Below are 12,601 nucleotides of genomic sequence, written 5' to 3'. Positions count from 1 at the left end.
TTTATCTTTAGTCAGGGGCGAGATTCAACACATAAAACTTGACTCGGCGTATAATAACTCTGAAATCGTATAATTGTTTAGGTTTCTTTACAATTTTATGTGAACACTTTTTAGTGAGAACGTGTTTTTAGTACAAATAAAGTATTAACCGGTAAACGCCCAGCATCATATATTTAGGACAGTTCCTTTTTTTAAAAACATTCATTGTGATGGGAATCTTTTTTCAGAATTTTCATTTATCTTGGTGAATTAGAAGATTCTCTGATACCACAATGATTTAGTAATTTCTGACTAGATCTAGAATTAAAAGGAGCAAGTACTTTTTGATATATCAAAGACTTTTTGAATGCCCTTACAGTAGAAAAACCAATTAATTTCGATATTATATTATACCACATTTTCCATAAGACCACTTCTTGTATCATTTCAATATATAAAGCCGGGGCAAAACGGGTTAATTTGATTTGTTTGTGTAGAATATCATAGTTAAACCACAATTTTAATGCCTTAAATCTTTTACTTTAAGTTACATATATATTTTAAATATATATGAAATCGTGAGGGATCAGTGGTTTGCTGACATTGCCAAGATATGCGGTTCAATTCTCAGCAGCGGCTTTTCACAATGACAGTTGACCGCAAAGGAGTCCTTGCTACGACATTGTGGACCCTCAACCTGTATGTAATGATATTTTTGTAGCAATGCTGTTTTTTTTTACCAATATATGAAATCTGTATTTTTATAGCTTTATATAAAATGCTTAAAATTGACCTACAAAGCTCCAATGATTATTAGGATATTAGTTCTAAATGATATTTTATGTTCAACTACCAAGCATTCAATGGAATGACAAACCAACAAACGCGGGAAGTACAATTCTTTGTGAAATAGAACCCCGAATTAGGTAAGATCAAGTACTTGTATGTAAATGCAACAATAAATTTGTTTCCAATGTAATAATAATGGTTCAGTAAAATTGAAAAGTATTAGTTTCAACGGAAAGTTCTGGTAACGAAGGAGTGCGCCCAATTTAACAAGAATAATAAGTGAAAAAGCATTTGTACACTTTAATATGCTTGAATCAGATGTACCATTTAAGTTTGTTGGTCAGTTTCTTTATAAGTGTAAATATGTAAGCACATGCTTTTTTCCGATATATATGCCCTGTCTCTTTAAGCTACAACATTGCCATTGAGTTAAATACTCTACAACATTCTGTTCTGTATACTAGTTTTTCGGTTTTGTTTTTACTTATGCCGTTTTAAATTTGTATATATCTATTTTTTTCGACTATCCAAATAAATTATTTTTTCCGTTAATCAGACTTCCTGTAATCGCAATTGTGTCTTTCCAATTATTATTCAAATCATTTTTTGTGTATATCGTACATTTTACTGCTCCGTATATAAGTTATTCGACCGCATTCGCCCGTTGAATTTGGCAATTTAATCTCAGATGAATAGGCTAGTGCCACAAGTCAGGTACCTCGATCAATACGCTCACATTAAAGTAATAAAAAGGAGAAATGACATTTCTTATCTCCCACAACAAAATATTAATAATAATTATTATATTTTTTAATCTTCATCAACAACTCAACTCACAAAAGATACACCTTACAGCAAGGGGGATAAAAGCGAGTAGCAGTCAACCTAGCAACTCAATTAAGTAATTTCAGATCTAAATAATACATCCGCCAGTCTAAAACTTCAGCTGGTAGATGTAATGAGTACATTATGAGAATTTATTCTTAGTCAGCGGGGAAATTCCACGCATAGAATTGGACTCGTCGGCATGAAATCGAATGTGGACACTTTTTTGAGACAACGCTTCTTTAATACAAATAAAGCATTACTTTGATTTGTGTGTGTAGAATATCATGGATTAATCCCAAGTTAGAATGCATTATCTCTTTTATTTTGAGTTTCAATATGTTGCGAATCATACGTCTAAAATTTCTAGAATAAAGGTAATTTTGAAATGTTCCTTTGCAGCATTTTTTTTAAATGCAAAATGTTTAACGGACTTGGCAAACTCTTAGGCAAAATGTTTTATGTTTCTGACTGCTTCTTAATCTCATAATACTGTCAGTCTAAATACTATAATAGTCTAAGACTTCCAAATTGGCTGTTTCGCTGCAACTGAAAAAATCTCCAAATGAAAGTGCTGTTGTTGACAGCTGTGTTCTCGGCACTAATTTATGATCTATTATTTAGTATATAATTCAAAAGAATACAAAATACGTTTCCAAAAAATTTAAATAATTTTTTTTCCGTAAAAAAAATTTCTACAATAAAAGTAATCCTTGATATATACCTTTGCAGTGTTGTTTTTAAAACAAACAATTTCCAAGCCCTGGCTTCTTATGCGTGCCACTATCAAGTCAAATACTACGCAAACATATAATTTTCCACTATACAAAATTTTAGCTGCTACCACTGCTAAAATTTTTCAAATGAAGCCGCAACGTTCTTGGAAATTTTGTAATCTATTTGCTGGGAGTCACAGCAAAATAAGTTAAAAAAATCCCCAAATTAATTATTAAATAAAGAACTTCTACATTGAAGGAAACTTTTGAAATACGTTCCCTTTCAAAATACTGCATTGTATAACTTCAATTAACATTGCGTCACGTAACTTCCGATACATTTTTAGAAATTTTTTGCTGTGGTAAATTAATTTTTTTTTTCTAAACCAAGAGGTAATTACTTTGCACGGAAAAAAAGCGTGAATCTCCTGTACTCTAACTGTACCTGCGAAAAAAAGGTGACTGACTTTAATATTTCTTTTGCGATCTATAAAAATCAATTAGTAAAATCAAAGGTTATTTACTTTTGTTGTTGAATGAGTTTTGATTCTGTAATGATGCAATATGTTTGCCATACATAATTTGATCTTCATCTGAGCGAATCTCATTCCCAAACAGTTTCTTGGTCCTCCGCCGAATGGAAAATAAGCGTACTGAGGATGCTTTTGCGGAGATGAAACCATGAATATGGAAACAAGTAAAATGGAATTCGATAATCATGTTCTAAAAGTATGAAGGATGAAAGAGTGACAATTTAAGAATCTTACACTGATAAATAAGATTAAGATATCAGCTATGGCTTTTACCTTTTATAAAGTAGTTTGTTATGCTGATTTCAGATGGAAAACCGTTTTGCTCTTTTGCTACAGATTTTGAAGACATCAGGCAGACTTTGGAAATTTACGTTATGTTTCGTACGCTTCCTTGTGTAAGATTTGAAGCACGCTTTTTTTGAAATCTTACTAACCTTGCCGTAGTGTTGACTGGTTTTACAAAGCCACAAGCACTCTGCCCACTTCTGTTAAAAATTGCTCTTTTTTTTAAATTTATTAAAACCTACCTTCAATTTAACATAATGTCCGTGTTACCAATTGATCAAGAAAAACGCGAGCACAAAATGAAAATGAGGGATTCGATATTACAAATTCTGAAAGGAATCTTTTGATGTTAAAACAATCGGTTGATTTAATTTTTTAAAAAAATTATATGCTTCTGTTTAAAGTTTTGGTCGTCGAACTATAATAGGTCCTTAAGAAACTACATATATTTGGCTATTTGAAATTAGAGAATATATTTACTTTAATTATACGATTTAGTTGGAAGACGTTTAACTTCCTTAATATCCACGTTCCATTGTAAATGTTTGTTTTGGATGTGTGGTCAAAGTTAAGATAATATTCCACAACGATAGCGTGATTAAATTAAGGAATTTTTAAAAAATCTCTTTTTCATTCACGTTAGTTTGTTACTTTTTCCCGGACACAACTGTATTTTACTGGAATTGAAGCATGCGCACTTCAGACGCAATTACTTCAAATTATACGTACGGGGGCATACGGAATGAAACGTAAGAGTGTAAAATCTACTTTCATTTGACAAAAATCAGTTTTCATGGAACAGAGTTCAATTTCCACGGAATTTACTTAAACGAGGTGCAACAACTACACATTTTCACCACACATACAGGAAACTTTCGAAATTTTTTCCAAAAAGGAATAATTAAAGGAATAAAAAAGCTCCACAGGAGCGAATAGAAATATAAGGAAAAAGAGCACGGGAAAAAAGCATAGGTAAATAGCACTACTTAACACCTACATGAATTTACTTCTTCAATAAGAATACATTGTGTGATTTCGTTTCCAGACTCAAATTTGCAACCTAAATAATTTACTGTTCCACGAACGGTAACCACAAGTCCGATTATTTACATTTTCATAGCATTCGCCACCAAGAAAACTATGATCCATGTTTTACCTATCGAGGTTAAATATTTCAGGATCTGGAAAATATTCAGCCTCGTAACGCATTGCGTAAAGTGGAATAAGTATATTCATCCCCTTTGTCACCACTATCCCAGTGTCTCTTTATTTGTAATCTGCAGTTGCTATTCTACGTGACCTAAATAAATAAATAAAGCAAAAATAAATTGAGTCTAAACGTAATGTTTTAATATAAATTTTTCACAATTTACAGATAACTTAAAACAAACATTTCGAAGAGACAAAACTTTCAGTTTAATCAAAAGCTATGAAAATATATAAATTTTGTATTCATTTCGAAAATAGCAATGTTACCAGCAAGTCTAAAAGTCTCTCTATACATAAAGACGGAAAAGAGTAAAAACTGGTGGAAAATAAATTTCGTTTTCAACTTTTTTTCGTTAATAATAACATATCCGTTGTTACCAATTTTTTTTTACGGATACAATTTATATATTGAATTACTTCTTCCCCGTGAAAAAATTAACAACAATTATTTGGTTATTGCTAAGAATAGATTTATTCCTACCGAAAATTTTCTATAATTGAAATAGTATTTCCACTACCAATATTTCCTCTTTTCAGTCTCGCTTTCAAGCCTGGTTACCAGATTTAGAATCAGATATTTTATTAGATAAAATGTAATATTGTTTATCGCAAACTCTATCGCTAATTCAAAGATGCATGGTCAAAATTAAAGATCAATCCCTGCATGTTTAACACGTTGAGCGCCGCCAACGCTTGCGGTCATGGCTTGAAACTTGTTAAAACTGAAATCAATGTACTTTCGCGAGGGAAAAGTCGCGGGTAACAGCTAAACGGAGAAAATATTTGGCTAATGCATTGTTTAAAACTAATTTACTTGTTATGATTGGAAAACGGGTTGAAGAATTAGAATATTCAATTACCGCAGTTGTGCTGTATGTTAGACTTGGATATCATTAAAGTTTATATATTGTTGAAGATTGTTTTGAAATTCTACTAAATATGAGCACCGAAGGTGGTTGCTAAAATATTAAGGTATATATTAAGGCTTAATATAAACCTTAATGCAATCCCTAAACAAATTATTAGACGCACTATAAGATTTCATGTAAAATCTTAATTATCATGTGATACTGTACAACTTTATTATTTTTACTCTGGCTTGCACTTGCAACCAGCGTTCGCGTATCATTTGATTAAATTAGACGATATATAATAAAAATTCGATGAATCGAAAAATTTAGACGATATATCATATAAATTTGAAATAATTATTATATTAAGTATTATATTTGTATATAATAATTAAACCAAATTATTAGATGCTCCGTAGTGTTTTAATAGCTGCATGTTTTGCACAAGTATTTTTAACTTTAATATTTAAACGTACAAGTAATGGGTTTTTATTCAGGAGATTTTGTATATACTTCCTATTTGTATTTATTTTTAACGTATTGCATTACAATATTAACCAATGGATACACGGACATAAGCAAGAACAAACCGGTTATATATAAAATTATTTATTATAATAACGCATGAAGTTGGGCAGAAACGTTTTAACTATATAAAACAAATTATAAGGATGATGATGATCATCATCATTATCATTAAAATTTATCTGGGAGCCTGAGACCGTCAAAGTCCCTTTTCTGTCTCATCTTGAAATTTCATCTTTAAGGTAGATCTTTCTGGTAATTTGATCGCAATTTGGAGTGAAAAGAAAATCAAATATTTTATATTTTAGATAAAGTTGCGAAAGCTACAAAAATAAGCTACCGTGGCCTGAGGTTTATGTCTTATCTTAAGTTTTCAAAAGTAAAAGTTTTTTTAAAACCTGCGGTGTCACAATTTATGGTCTTTTCAAAAAATTTGGAATTTAGTTTTGCAATATGATAATCTAAAATATCTATGTTGAGACCACCAGAAATCGGATAATAGTTTAGGTTTCTTTAAAATTGTGGGTGTACACTTTTATGTGAGAAGGCGTCTTTAATACAAATAAAGCATTACTTTGATTTGTGTGTTTAGAATATCATGGATTAACCCCAAGTTCGAATGCCTTATATCTTTTATTTCGATTTACATATGTTGCAAATAATGCATTAAGAATTTTTAAAATAAATGAAAGTTTGAAATGTGCCTTTGCAGTATATTTTTTAATGCAAAATGCTTAACGCACTTGGCAAACTCTTTGGCCAGGGACTGTACCTAAGGTGGTTTAATATATACCGTTGGTAATATATTTAGGTGAAATATGTTAAGCTAATATATATTAAGGTTAAATATATTAAAGAGTGTATTAAACCTTACTGTAATAAGGTTAAAAGGCCAAGTTTTAAGGCTTTGTGTAACAAATCGTAAAAGATCTGCGCGTGAAGCAAAATTGCTGAGCTGCGTCAGGTGAAGTCGCTGTTGTAACACAGTAATGCAGGGATTCCAACTTTTTACACTTTGTAAAAATTTATTCTAGCTACGTTTTAATTTCAATATATTATTTTTTAATAATTTGAATTTATCTTTCACACCACAAGATATAAATGATTTAAAAGTTCATATACCAGGCCACATAGGTCCTATTCTCCTTGTCGAAGATTATAAAATGTTAAAAAAATCACTCATCACTTTGAAAGTTTTGGATTTTAAGTGTCTACCACTGTATAAAATATTTTGCATACAGTTTAGTAGCTGACAGGTCTGGTATAACATCACGTACCTGCCAACGATTCATCCTTTCTAGAAGGATTTACCCAAGAAACAGTAAAATGGTAATTAAGTTATAATTTTAGGCAGATTACATACTTTGCATTTTGGAAAATTTTATGCGGAGTACAATGAGCAGTTTCACATATTAATATACACATTGTTAATTTTCTTACGAAAAAATATAGGTGGTCGAAAAGATCATAAATTAAGATTTTACTGCCACTTTAAAAATAGAAATAACATTTTACGCCACATGTGTAAAAGTTGGCAGTTATGATATTATTTAACCTCTTTCAGACGGGCGAGTCTTGCATGCATTCTCAGGGTGTGGATAATCAGGGTAAAAATAAGATAAAACTGGTAGCCAAACTGGTTACTACTTAGTTCGAATTAAAAATTCATTCAAAACTCAAATATTGTATGTGTTAAATTTAAAGTGAAATCAAAAATAAATCTGTCAAATTAGCCATGCCCAAATTTAAACTACCATTTTCTATTTTTTACTATCATGATTCTGAGATTCCGAACGAATACATTTATGACTTGCCCGTCCCGAAAAGGTTAATGATACTACTTACATTGAAGCAGGAGGATACATTCTCAAAGTTTCTGACACAACGGCGTCCATAATCTTCATTTCTCGAAAAGCATCATTTCCCAATTTTCCCTAAAATGTAGATTAATAGCCCACTCATTTTTAAGTCTTGTGAATAAAAGAAACGGCACAATTCTTAAATAATTTATAACTATCTAAGAAATTGAATTATGGATCACTATTTCAGCTCATTGAAGTTTTTACTAATAAAAGTGTTGAAGTTTTGATGTTTTTGCGTTGTTTCTGAATTATCACTGTAAAAAAAATTGTAAAGCACATAAAATTTTATTGTTTTTGCTATGAGTGTTTAGTTTGTTCTGGAAAAGTTTTGTTTTCATTAATATTATTATTCTCTTAGACATTTATTGATAATGGTTAGCTGATAAAGTTTATTGATGTATAATTATAAATATATTGATAACGAAATGGCTACCATTCTTTTATTTTTATGTTTTTTTGTTGAAATTTACTTTAGATTATAGAAAGGGAAAACGAAATTTGTTTATCTACCGCACTAAAGTATAAATTATAATTTATATATATTTTCATCTTTCCAAATGTTATAGTTTTCTAGAATGGATATTTAATTTACATAATACATCCGCCAGCGAAAACTGTAGCTGGTAGATGTAATGAGTTTGAGTACATTATTAGAGTTTAATCTTAATCAGCTGCAATATTTACGGCATAGAACTTGACTCGGTATATAATCCAAATGCTCGTTGTTCCGAATTCGTATAATTGTTTAGATTTCTTTACTTAGGTTAATTGTTAAGGAATGAGGACACTTTTTAGTGAGATCGCGTTTTTAGTGCAAATAAAGCATTAATTTGATTTATGTGTGTAGAATATCATAGATAAACCACAGTCTTAAATCTTTTATTTTGAGTACCATATATAATGCAGATATACATGAAGCCGTGAGGGATCAGTGGTTTGCGGACATTTCGAAATAATGAGATTCAATTCTCACCGGCGGCTTTTCACAATGACGGTTGACCACAAAGGAGACATTGCGGACCCTCAACTTTCAGGTCTTGATATTTTCGCAGGAATGCTTTTTTTTACCAGTGTATGAAATCTGGATTTTTATAGCTTTATTTAGAATGCCTAAAATTGACCGACAAGGTTCAAAATGATTATTATGATATTGGTTTCAAATGATATTTTATGTACTACTACCAAGCATTTAATGGAATGCCTAATGACAAACCGGCAAACGCGGGAAGTACAATTACTAGTGAAATGGAATCTCGAATTAGGTAAGATACCTGTATAAAAATGCAACAATAAATTTGTTTCCCAGTGTAATTATTATGGCAGAGATGCCATACTTGTTCCGGACAGCAGATATATATTTTAAAGTGATAGATTATCATTGGTACCTCTTGGTTTAATAAATTAAATTCAGTAAATATTTATCCTCCACTATTTCTAGTAATGTTGAAATTTTGGATTATATTAATAATAATGATATATTTAGCATTAATACTTTTGATTTTGAAAATTTGTATACAAGTATACCACATAAACAGATTATTGAAATTTGCGAAAAAAAATTTTTGATAAGTATTTATTTAATGAGAAAATTGATAAGTCTTATTGGTTGGATTTATGTAGGTTTAATCTTTTTGAAAAAGTTCTTATTAATGGTTTAGATTTTTATAAACAAATTATTGGAATTCCACTAGGTAATTCCTTTTCTAGTCCTTTTGCTAATATTTTTTTTGCATTTTTTTTAAACTAAATCTCTTGAGTTTAATGAATTTAATGCTTTTGGGTATATTGATGATTTGATTTTGTTTAATTGTGATAATTTCAATTTTATTTATAGTATTTGTCCTAAAGATTTGGTTTAGAAGAAAACTAATGAGAATTGCTTAAATGTTGAATATTTAGATGTTAAAATTGATATTGTTGATAAAATAATTAAAATTGGTGTTTTTGATAAAAGAAAAGCTTTTAAATTTAAAGTTATTTTTTTTTCTGCAAATTTAATACTAATCTGTGTAATAAAAATTTCAAAAATTTAGTTTTTTCAAAATTGGCTAGGATTAAAAATATTTGCAATAATGTTGATAGTTTTCAGGAGGCTACGAATAATTTTTTGAATAATTTGAGTAATAATGATTTTCCTTTTAACTTTTGTAATGCTAATTTTTTGATTAAGAAAACGATTAACGAATACTAGATTTTTATTTCTTTTAACAGGGCGCAATTCAAGTCTTAACTGAGCAGCCCCAGTTAAGCATTATATTAATTTGTTACGTAATCTTCTCTTTTACTTTTCTTCTCTTTTTTTCAATCTGCGCATCTCAATAGAGGGCGTTGTTTTCTTTTGTTTTAAGTGTTTCGTTTGCTAGTGAAATCGCTGTTTTTCCGGTTAAATGAATTTTTTATTTTCTCAAGTTTTTGTTCGAATTTCTTTTCTGAATGGTTTTATGCATTTCATGTGTTTTTTCCTGGTCATATATAAAACCTTCGGGTTACTGAGAGAGTTAATTTGGCATTTGTCTTCTTTCTCAAAAGAAAAGGTTTTGTTTTATGGCTACCGAGGCCGGTACCCCTGAAGACGTCAGCTTCGGAGGTCATATTTTTATTTTATTTCCATAGATTTTTTATTGCTTCAATTATTCTTTCTTTTCAAAATTCTACTGCTTTTAAACGCGTTCCTTTCAAAGATGGCTTTATTAATTTAGCATTTAATATTTTGTATTCTTTTACTACCGTGCTTCAAGCTCATCTTCCAAAAGCCCTGGGAAAAAACCATTTAATATTAAAAAAAAAAAAAAACAATTCACGACATAAGATTACGTCATTAAGCAATGATATGAATTCGTATTGAAATTAAAAAGAAATGATTGAATGAATTGATAAGAATAAGTATTGAAATTTTGATGTTTTTGCGAATCTGATTTATCAACAAATAATAGAGTTTATTAACTTAATTCATAACCATTCATGTTCAACAGAAATGTTAGAAATTTTGTAAATCTGAGGGCAATTTTCATAAAAAGCAAAAAAAAAAAAAAAAAAAAAAAAATATTAAATTTTATAAATAAGCAAACAATATTGCAAAAATAAGTTTTTAATCCACGAAAAAAGTTTTAAATCACGCAAGAATAATGAAAAAATATTATTCCCGCAGCTGAATTATAAGGATTTAAAGGTTTATTTTATTTTGAATTCTTACAGTGAACATTTTCAGGGTTCCCGCGGTCCTTGAAAATTTTTAGTCGAGACTATAAATTAGTTTTAATGTTGGAAGATATTTATTAATTTAATTTATCACTTTGTCATTAAGTGGTTTAGAATAGAAACTGGAACTTCCATGCAAATATACTTTCTTCGGAAAAAAATTATAGTGGTGGTTACACAGAAATTAAATTATTGACATTTGATTAATTTTCGTCACCACTTTTTTAAATGTACAAGATAAGCGGGAAACCTGTTTTTAAATTGCTACAAAATTATGCAGCATTATTCAGGAGATGCCAACTTGCTCCGGACAGCGAATAAATATTTTAAAGTGGTAGTTTATCAATTGTGATTCTTGGTTTAATGAATTCAATTTAATGAAGTTATTATCCATCACTATTTCTAAATAATTCTTAGGCTTGTATAATTCACCACTTAGTAGTTTTACATCATCCTATACCTATTATAAAGCCAGCAAAAATAGTCAATATTTGCAAGATTTACTTTGTAGTTACCGTTTACTTAATTATTTCGGCGTGTCCGGAGCAGTTGGCATCTCTGTTATTCTAACGTTAGTTGAAAGTCCTTACCCTATCATAAATTTATTTTAACGGATAGCGACGCATTTATACTTCTTCGGAATGCTAAAACTACTTTAATGAGAGTAGAAGTTGGCAATTACGATTCTCGTAATTTTATAATTTATTGTATGACTGGCAATCATATGGTATAGATTTTATTTTCGCTTAGTTTATAGATATTTACTTATACTATTTTATAACCACATGCTTTTCATATGCATTATCTATTTCAACAATTAATTTGTCTTGCCATTGTTGGTTCAAAGCCAGGACATAAGCCACGTAAGCTAGTGTTGATGTCGTAATTTCCTGACCAACAATGTAAAATAAGACACACTGTGCTACAAGCTTAACTTCCGAAAGCTCTGGAAAAAAACATTTAATTTAAAAAAAATAATGCTCGCAATAAGATATTTTAAGTTGTTAAGCAATGATATGAGTGTCAAATTTTGTATTTGGGAGCATTATCTTACTCTGGTTGAGGTGAAATGATGGTTGAATAGATGAATGTAAAACTATTTTTTTTTTTTTCTCTCTCCCACCGTTAATTTCATGATAAATTAGCACATTTCTTGAAGAAATAAAGCTTCATTTGCATCAATATATATGAAGGCTGTGGTGAAAGCCGATTTAATTCGAGCGCTTGAAAATTGCAGCCCATTCTCAAGACTCACCAGTCACGAATGAGGAAAACATAAGTAATTTGAAGTGGAACACATAAATTAACCTCCAAAAAATAGGAAAGTAAGTTTTTTAAAAAAAAAAAAAAACTGGAAAAACCGCTATGGAACCACAACTATATATGTATGTTACAGTGAATAACCGAAATCAAGAGAATGTCGACTTTCACTTTTGAATGTCAACTATCACTTAGTCAAATTGGTGAATGTCCGAAATATTTATATCCAATTTGATATAAATGTATTCGTTGATGTCATTATATTTATTCGATATTAGAATAGCAATTGAAAATAGATTAGGAGAAATATCACGGTTCGCAGTACCGGTTAAATGCATACTGGGCAGTGCCACTTTTCCAAAAAATATGTATGGCACGCTAAGCAAATGTATACCGAGCAGTGGCACTGAACATTTAAAAAAATCAGTGTAGGATATACCAGGTAAATGTATAAAGGGCAGTGGCACTAAACTATAATTATTACATATTTCGAACATTCACCAAAGCGACTATGTGATTGTCAACATTCACTAGTGGAGGTCAACAACAATCGAGCTGGGGAAACATGA

The 12,601-nt window shown here is 30.0% G+C and overlaps 1 pseudogene; it reads right to left on the bottom strand.

Annotated features, from left to right (window-relative positions):
- Positions 1–11,731, bottom strand: part of LOC147808565 (cytochrome P450 6l1-like) — a 112,236-nt pseudogene extending 100,505 nt beyond the window's left edge.
- Positions 11,732–12,601: the final 870 nt, after the last annotated feature.

The sequence above is a fragment of the Parasteatoda tepidariorum genome, chromosome 5 (genome assembly GCF_982258835.1).
Source record: "Parasteatoda tepidariorum strain Cologne lab strain chromosome 5, Ptep-v5.0, whole genome shotgun sequence".
Lineage (NCBI taxonomy): Eukaryota > Metazoa > Arthropoda > Arachnida > Araneae > Theridiidae > Parasteatoda > Parasteatoda tepidariorum.
The sequence above is the reverse complement of the archived record's forward strand: the minus strand, read 5'-3'. Positions and strand labels throughout refer to the sequence as shown.